General features: G+C 49.7%; 1 protein-coding gene across 1 annotated transcript in view; it reads left to right on the top strand.

The window, feature by feature from the left end:
* Positions 1-3,308: 3,308 nt before the first annotated feature.
* Positions 3,309-9,463, top strand: part of SCARA5 (scavenger receptor class A member 5) — a 437,144-nt gene continuing 430,989 nt past the window's right edge. The window contains exon 1 of the mRNA XM_077489221.1: positions 3,309-3,546. The gene's annotated coding sequence lies outside the window, so the exon portion shown is untranslated. The remainder of the gene's footprint in view (positions 3,547-9,463) is intronic.

Below are 9,463 nucleotides of genomic sequence, written 5' to 3'. Positions count from 1 at the left end.
TCCGTCTTCGGGGGTCTTCTCGCCGGACTCCTCCGCTATCTTCTTGTAGCTCTTTTGCTAGCGGAGGAGCCCGGCTTTCTTCCTCGCCGCCGGCCTCTTCTTCCGACTTCGGGGGTCTTGTCCCCCTCTTCGGTTCTTCTGCCGGGCCACCGTGCCTTCTTATAGCTCTTTTACAGGCGGTGGCCCGGTCTTCTATCGCCGCCGCCGCCGCCCGTTCTTCTTCTCCTTCTCCTTCTTCTCCAGGAGATGTCCATACCAGACCTAAGGGCCTGGTATGCCCTCGGAGGGGGGAACCCACGCCAATTTTTTTTTTCAGATTACATAAGGGGCGTGTTTTATGAGAAGTGGGAGGGGCCAAAATGATGGGCGGGGTCATGATGGGCGGGGTCTGGCGCCCCCCCATCCAAAAACTTCACCAGCCGCCACTGGAACCCACGTCAAATTTTTTTTCAGAAATTTGGCGTGGAGTTCCCCCTTCAGAGCTCATTCTCTGATTGGCCACGGCAAAAGTCGCCTGGCCTGGGGAAACCTTTCTGGCTGTGAAAGCTTTTTGCATTCATTCAGCTAAATGCATGAACATTCTCAACAAAGTAGAAACTAGAAAGCCTTTATGCGGTGACTCACCTGTCTCACTGTCTGGCAGCTCCGCTCGGGCTAAGGAACGGAGCTGCTGACGTCACTTCCGGGTTTTGTGAAGCAGCCGAAAGCCGGAAGTGACTGCCTGTCTAAGAATGACAATGCTCCCGCCCGTAGAATCACAGTGATTTTACGGGCGGAAGCTAGTCGGCGTTCTGCAGTGCGCCGCAAGGCGGGTTTTTAACCCGCAAATGAAGCGCCATCTTGTGATTGCATCGACGTGGCGCTTCTCATAGTGCACTGTGACCGGCGCCACAGTACACTATGTCAAATTGTTAAATGACATTTTTTTTTTTTAAATGTCTTAAAGGGCCCGTTTTTTTTTTTTAACTTTTTTTTTGTTTTTTTAAACTTTTTTTTTTTTTACACCTAGGGAGAGGGGGGGCGGCACCCGGGCGCCCCCTATGGGCGGGCCGCCACTGGCCTGAACTGAGGTTTGGTTTGGGTACAATTGTCTTAATTTGGACTTCAGCATCCGTCTGACTGGACTGTGAGATGTTCAGCCTGGCCACAGGGGGCACTGTCTCTTCTGGCAGGTATGGAACTATGGTCTGGTTAGGTGCTTAAGTTACTCTCTCTCGGAGCCCGCCCAGTGGGAGTGGCGCTCTTGCTGTGCTTTCTGGGAGAGGGTATTTAAGATGCGGACGTCACGTGGTTCGGGGTTCCGGTCCAGAATGTTGTACTGACTTCATGGTCCTGGTCCTCCTGACCAGCCCCCAGGAAGGCTATTGCCTGGGGTGCGGATCCACCCGATTTTGATGTCTCGAGGCAAGGAAACTAAAAGAGGATTCTGAGGTGGTTGGGTGCCATCTCCGGTTTGGGAGAGACTCAGTGACTTCAAGCATTCCAGGGGAGGACTCTTCAGAAGAAGACCACGTCTTAGTAAGAGCCTTGAAGGGCTGAAGTACCCAAGAGAATCCAGTCTCGTGGATATCTCCAAGCTGGCTGAAAGATCTAGGTATCCTATGAGTTTTCTTCAAGTTTAGTTTTCCTACATGTTCTACAACAACGTCTGTGGCAGAGACGTGTTCCTGAGTAAAGCACCCTGTTGGCTGCTAGGCCTTGTGAGAGAGGGACTGTCCAACTTGAGTGAACATCCAGTTGCGAATGGCTATTCTCTGGATGCAGTCAAAGTAAGCAAGTTCTTCAACATTTTGACTTTGACACTAAGAGTACCTGAACTTCCTTTCCAATCCTCTGCTCCCAATTTAAGAGACTGTTCATTGTCTACATTTTGCAAATTAAATTCATTCAAGTGGATCTGTTGTCAGTCTCTCGAGTTACTGGGCCATTTACCACGGGACATCCCTAGACGTGAAACAAGGAGAACAGAAGGTAACGGTAAGCCCAAATCTAACCAGCAGCTCCTTTGGGGGTAGTGCTACACGAAGGGGGAGGGGCTTCTATCAAGGGAGTACCCTGATGTGATGAGGGGCATTTATAGGGGGACTCTGATATAATGGGGGGACTCTGTGGTGATGGGAGGCCTCTGATGTATGGAGGACATTGATGTTGATGTGATGCGGGACCACTGACATAGAAGGGAGGACATTTGATGCAATAGGGGCTTCTGATGTGAAGGGGAGACCCTGGTGTTAAAAAAGGGGGACTCTCACGTGATGGGGAACCTCTGATATGGAGGAGGGCTCCTGATGTGAGGTTAAAGCGGAGTTCCACCCAAAAGTGGAAGCTCCGCTTATCTGCCTCCTTCCCCCCTCCAGTACCTTAAGGGGGGGGAGGGTACCTATTTTTGACAGACACCCATCACCCACTTATGGGAGACTGTTCCTCAGCAAACTCTGCCCTTCTCCTCCTTCCTCCGCCACCAGGCCAGTTAGAAAGCGTAGCGCGCTTCCCCAGTCGAAAGGCTTGAAAAGCTTCACTGCTGGGTTCCCTTACTATGGACGGCGGCAGGAGCACCTGAGAGCCAATCAGAAAATTGGCTGGGGTGCTGACATCGTGGGCTCCCTGGACCGGTAAGTGTTCTAATTAAGGATGATCTCAGGCGTGTTCACATACTCCACGTGCAGAGCCCGCCAGGAAGTTGGCGCAGCGCTTCGCTAATCACAGGCAGTGAGACATTGCCCTGATGCGCAGCTGCAGAGATCGGGCAATGTCACACAGCCTGTGATTAGCGCGGCGCCGACTTCCTGGTGGGCTCTGCACGTGGAGTATGCGAACACGTCTGAGCTCATCCTTAGCCCTAATATTAAAAGACATGCAGCTACAAATATTAAATTTTTTGGTGGGGGGGCGGAGCTTTAAATTCATTAATGCATCGTCACACACTCAGGATCGCCATTGATGAGCATACTTCATACATTTAAAGGGTGCTGCAACTGAATAAGTGTGGAGAAACGCTGCCCTACTCAATCCAAACCTAAACAATAAAGTTTTGTCTTCACATACACTTTGAAGTTCAACCTCAATTTCCCTTGTCTGCAGTTAGCAGTACCGCCACAAGAGGGCAGTGTCCTACCAGCATGAGCCAACATTTCTGCATGACTACATCAGCAACACTGAGCATTAAAAAAAAAAAAAATTAGGACTAAACATTTTTGAGGCTCATCAATACATCCTATTTTTTTCCTTCCAAAAAAAAAGTGGGAGGTTGCATTGTGTGGTTTGTCAAATAAGAAATAAAACCATCTTTTCTTTTTTTTTTTTCTTCCTCCCAAAACAAGGTGACTGCAAAACTCCACTTCTCAAACATGTGAGTGGAGAAGAGGCATGCAGACAGGACAGGGGAAGCTTGGCTGAACTTATCTCACATACAAGTTGGATTTCTGGAGCAAAGTTTGGGAGAAGTCCTTCCCCATGTTGCAGGAACACTTGTGATCTGCACTTGGTGGAATTGAACCGTCAGCGTGAGGAGCGCCGGATCTTCTGGGAGAGCACCTGGTAGGACAGGTGAGTGGCCTTGTTTGAATATATATTTTTTCTACTTTTACTATTTTTTACTTAATTGCAATAATAATGTATTCTCCTGTTTGGTTAATGATAGAATTATTTTCTTTTATATATTGTTTTTATTTATTATTTTTTATTATTACACAGGATTTATATGGCACCAACAGTTTTCACATTGTTTTACAATATAAAGAGAGACAGCATAGTTACACTACAATAAAATACAAGCGGGTTAAGAGGGCCCTGCTCATAAGAGCTTACAATATAATATTACATTTTTTTTCACAAGCTGGTCAAACTGTCTAGAAAAAGTGACAGTTACAGGGTTGGGGTAAACCATAAAATATTGCTGGGGATGCTTACAACTGTTAGCTTTTATGAAACCTTTTATTAACTGGAAGGGTCAGCATGCAAGCCAAGCCACTAACAATGTAATATTTGATTGAATATTTTTGCACATGCAGGCCAAGCTGTCCAGAAAAAGTGACAGTTGCAGGGGTTGAGACAAACCATATAACACAGATGGTGTTGCTTATGACTGTCAGCTTTTTTGAAACCTTTTATTAACTGGGAGGGTCAGTATGCAAGCCAAGCAACTAACAAGTTATTTATTTTTTCACATGCAGGCCAAGCTGGTCAGGACAAGTGACAGTTACAAACCATATAATATAGCCAGGGGTACTTACATTCGTTATCTTTTATGACATGAGAATAGGCCCTGGAGGGAATGGGTCTTGGTGGGAATGGGTCCTGAAGGAAATGGATCCTGGGGGGAATGGGTCTTGAAGGCAAAGGGTTCTGGTAAGCGTGGTTTCTGGTGGGAATTGGTTCTGGTAGGAATGGATCCTGGTGGGAATAGGTCCTGGAGGGAACAGGTCCTGGTGGAAGTGGGTCCTGGAGGGAAGGGGTTTGGTGGGCATAGGTGCTGGTGGGAATAGGTCCTGATGGGAATGGGTTCTTGTGGAAATGGATTCTGATGGGAATGGGTTCTGGTGGGAATAGGTCCTGATGAGAATAGGTACTGGTGGGAATGGGTCCAGGTGGGAATGGGTCCTGGAGGGAAAGAATTCTAGTGGGAAGGGGTTTGGTGGGCATAGGTTCTGGTGGGAATAGGTCCTGGTAGAAATGGATTGTGGTGGGAATGGGTCCTGGTGGGAATAGGTTCTTGTGGGCATGGGTTCTGATGGGAATGGGTTCTGGGGGCAAATAGGTCCTGGCGGGAATGGGTCCTGGTGAGAATGGGTGCTGGAGAGAATGAGTTCTGGTCCTTGTGGGAAATGGGTCCTGGTGGAATGGGTTCTAATGTAAATGGGTCCTGATAGGAATGTGTCCTGGTGGGAATAGGTCCTGGTGGGAATGGGTCCTGGTGAGAATGGGTCCTGGAGGGAATGGGTTCTGGTGGAAATGGGTCCTGGAGGGAATAAGTTCAGTTGGAAATGGGTCCTGGTGGGAACGGGTCCTGGTGGGAACGGGTCCTGGTGGGAACGGGTCCTGGTGGGAATGGGTACTGTGGGAATGGGTCCCGGTGGGAATAGGTGCTGGTGAGAATGGATCATGGAGGGAATGGTTTCTGGTGGGAATAGGTTCTAGTGGGAATGGGTCCTGGTGGGAATGGGTCCAGGTGGGAATGGGTCCTGGAGGGAAAGAATTCTAGTGGGAAGGGGTTTGGTGGGCATAGGTTCTGGTGGGAATAGGTCCTGGTAGAAATGGATTGTGGTGGGAATGGGTCCTGGTGGGAATAGGTTCTTGTGGGCATGGGTTCTGATGGGAATGGGTTCTGGGGGCAAATAGGTCCTGGCGGGAATGGGTCTTGGTGAGAATGGGTGCTGGAGAGAATGAGTTCTGGTCCTTGTGGGAATGGGTCCTGGTGGAATGGGTTCTAATGTAAATGGGTCCTGATAGGAATGTGTCCTGGTGGGAATAGGTCCTGGTGGGAATGGGTCCTGGTGAGAATGGGTCCTGGAGGGAATGGGTTCTGGTGGAAATGGGTCCTGGAGGGAATAAGTTCAGTTGGAAATGGGTCCTGGTGGGAACGGGTCCTGGTGGGAACGGGTCCTGGTGGGAACGGGTTCTGGTGGGAACGGGTTCTGGTGGGAATGGGTACTGTGGGAATGGGTCCCGGTGGGAATAGGTGCTGGTGAGAATGGATCATGGAGGGAATGGTTTCTGGTGGGAATAGGTTCTAGTGGGAATGGGTCCTGGTGGGAATGGGTTCTAATGGGAATGGGTCCTGATGGGAACGGATCCCAGAGGGAATGTGTTCTGGGGAGAACGGGTCCTAGTGGGAATGGGTCCTGGTTGGAATAGGTGCTGGTGAGAATGGGTCCTGGAGGGAATAGGTTCTGGTGGGAATGGGACCTGGTGGGAATAAATTTGGTTGGGAATGGGTCCTGGTGGGAATGGGTTCTTGTAGGAGTGGGTCCTGGTGGGAATGGATCCCGGAGAGAACGGGTTCTAGTGGGAACGGATCCTAGTGGGAATGGGTTCTGGTTTGAATAGCTGCTGGTGAGAATAGGTCCTTGAGGGAATGGCTTCTGCTGGGAATAGGTTCTAGAGGGAATGGGTCCTGGTGGCAATGGGTTCTGTTGGGAATGGGTCCAGGGGGGAATGGGTCCTGGTGGGAATGGATCTCGGAGGAAATGGGTTCTGGTGGGAATGGGTCGTAGTGGGAATAGGTTCTGGTGGGAATAGGTGTTGGTGAGAATGGGTCTTGGAGGGAATGGCTTATGGTGTCAATGGGTTCTGGTGGGATTGGGTTCTGGTGGGAATGGGTCCAAAGGGGAATGGGTGCTGGAGAGAATGAGTTCTGGTCCTGGTGGGAATGGGTCCTGGTGGAATGGGTTCTAATGGAAATGGGTCCTTATAGGAATGTGTCCTGGTGGGAATAGGTCCTGGTGGGAATGGGTCCTGGTGAGAATGGGTCCTGGAGGGAATGGGTTCTGGTGGAAATGGGTCCTAGAGGGAATAAGTTCAGTTGGGAATGGGTCCTGGTGGGAACGGGTCTTGGTGGGAACGGGTTCTGGTGGGAATGGGTTCTGGTGGGAATGGGTCCTGTGGGAATGGGTCCCAGTGGGAATAGGTGCTGGTGAGAATGGATCCTGGAGGGAATGGCTTCTGGTAGGAATAGGTTCTAGTGGGAATGGGTCCTGGTGGGAATAGGTTCTGATGCGAATGGGTCCAGGTGGGAATGGGTCCTGGTGCGAACGGATCCCAGAGGAAATGTGTTCTGGGGGGAACGGGTCCTAGTGAGAATGGGTCCTGGAGGGAATAGGTTCTGGTGGGAATGGGACCTGGTGGGAATAAATTGGTTGGGAATGGGTCCTGGTGGGAATAGGTTCTTGTAGGAGTGGGTCCTGGTGGGAATGGATCCCGGAGAGAACGGGTTCTGATGGCAACAGGTCCTAGTGGGAATGGGTTCTGGTTGGAATAGCTACTGGTGAGAATGGGTCCTGGTGGGAATGGCTTCTGGTGGGAATAGGTTCTAGAGGGAATGGGTTCTGGTGGGAATGGGTTCTGGTGGGAATGGGTCCAGGGGGGAATGGGTCCTGGTGGGAATGGGTCCAGGGGGGAATGAGTCCTGGTGGGAATGGATCTTGGAGGGAATGGGTTCTGGTGGGAACGGGTCCCAGTGGGAATGGGTCCTGGTTGGAATAGGTGCTGGTGAGAATGGGTCCTGGAGGCAATGGCTTCTGGTGGGAATAGGTTCTAGTGGGAATGGGTCCTGGTGGGAAGGGGTTCTGGTGGGAATGGGTCCAGTGGGGGAATGGGTCCAGGGGGGAATGGGTCCAGGGGGGAATGAGTCCTGGTGGGAATGGGCTCTGGTGGGAATGGGTCCTAGTGGGAATAGGTTCTGGTGGGAATAGGTGTTGGTGAGAATGGGTCTTGGAAGGAATGGCTTCTGGTGGGAATAGGTTCTGGTGGGATTGGGTTCGGTTGGGAATGGGTCCAGAGGGGAATGGGTCCTGGAGGGAATGGTTTCTGGCGGAAATAGGTTCTAGTGGGAATGGGTCTTGGTGGGAATGGCTTCTGGTGGGAATAGGTTCTAGTGGGAATGGGTCCTGGTGGGAATGGGTGCAGGTGGGAAGAGGTCTGGGTGGGAATGGATCCTGGAGGGAATGGCTTCTGGTGGGAATAGGTTGTTGTGGTAATAGGTCCTGGTGGGAATGGGTCCAGGTGTGAAAAGGTCCTGGTGAGAATGGGTTCTAGTGGGAATGGGTTCTGGTGGGAATGGGTCCAAGAGAGAATGGGTCCTGGAAGGAATGGGTTCTGGTGGCAGTGGGTTCTGGTGGAAATGGGATTTTTGCTCGGTTGTGGTACGCTGGGCAGCTCCTTCAAATGAATGGGCTGCCCTAACACAATGCACCACACAGTACATATTAACATTTAACATACCACAGAGTACCAGGCTGCTGGGAACGGATCCTGATGGGAATGGGGTTTTTGATTTATTGGGGTGCATTGGGCATTCTCTTCAAGTGTAAAGCCTGCCCCAGTGCAATGTGCAACAAAACACGTTACCGCACGTGCATTTAATGCACTGCAGCATACCAGGCTGTGAATTGGATTTTTGGTCCATCATGATGCATTGGACAGTCCATTCAAGTGAACAGATTGCCCTGACACAACGCGGGACACAACACATGTTACTGTGTGCACGTTTAACGTAACGTAGAGTAGCAGGATGCTGCACATGCTTCATTGAGCAGCTCATTCAAGTGAAAGGGCTGTCCTATCACAAAGCTTGATACAACACTTGTTAACGTGCATTCGTTTAAAGCACCATAGAGAGCCAAGCTGGAATGCGTCCTGGAGTGAATATGATGTTTAGAAGTGAATGGGCAGCCTTAACTCAACTTGTGACAAATTTACGACAACTTACAAATCAAGCAACTGATCAGCAGATTGTATAAAGTCTGCAGCACCCAGGGAGCATATGAGTCTGCAGCATTCTGTGACAGCAGTGAGGAGCATGCACATCTAAAGGGATGCTGTAGATGTATTCTATCATACAACACTCAAGGCAGGGCATTACAAATCAAGCAACTGATCAGCAGATTGTGCAGCTAAAGTCTGCATTATCCTGTGGCCAGCAGTGAGAAGCACTCGCCTAAAGGGATGCTGTTGATGTATTCTATCATACAACACTCAAGGCATGGCATTATAAATAAAGCAACTGATGAGCAGATTGCACAGCTAAAGTCTGCATTATCCTGTGGCTAGCAGTTAGGAGCATGCACGCCTAAAGGGATGCTGGGGATATATTCTTTCATACAACCCTTGAGGCAAGGGTTTACAAATCATGCAACTGATCAGCAGATTCTGCAGCTGAAGTCTGCATTATCCTGTGGCCAGCAGTGAGGAGCATGCATGCCTGAAGGGATGCTGGGGATGTGTTTATTAATACAACATTCAAGGCAGAGCATTAGAAATCAAGCAAGTGATCAGCAGATTGCACAGCTAAACTTTGCAGCACCCAGTTGTCTTTTTGGAGTTGCAGCACCTCTTAGTTACATTTTGCCTATCTGTGTTCCATTGAGAAGATTTCGCTTCACTTCCTGTCCCAGAGACACAACAGGAAGTAAGGGGAAACTCTCTCTATTTTCCCCACAAACAGAGCTTTCTTTTTGTGGTATTTGATCAGTTTTTTAATAAAAAAAAAAAAAAAAATACAAAACTGTTTTATATTTTTTAATAAATTTTGCAAGCAGGTAATCTTTCTCCTTCATTGATGTACGCTGATGAGGCTACACTGATGGGCACTAGTAGGCTACACTGATGGGCACCGATAGGCTGCATTGATGGGCCCTGATAAGGCAGCACTGATGGGCACTAATAGGTGGCACTGGTTGGAACCGATAGGTGGCATTGGTGGGCACTGATGGGTGGCACTGATGGGCGACACTGAAGAGCATTGATA

Source organism: Lithobates pipiens, unplaced genomic scaffold (genome assembly GCF_037356315.1).
Source record: "Lithobates pipiens isolate NorthernLeopardFrog02 unplaced genomic scaffold, aLitPip1_a1.2 Scaffold_18, whole genome shotgun sequence".
Taxonomy (NCBI): domain Eukaryota; kingdom Metazoa; phylum Chordata; class Amphibia; order Anura; family Ranidae; genus Lithobates; species Lithobates pipiens.
This window is presented reverse-complemented; position numbering and strand designations above follow the sequence as displayed.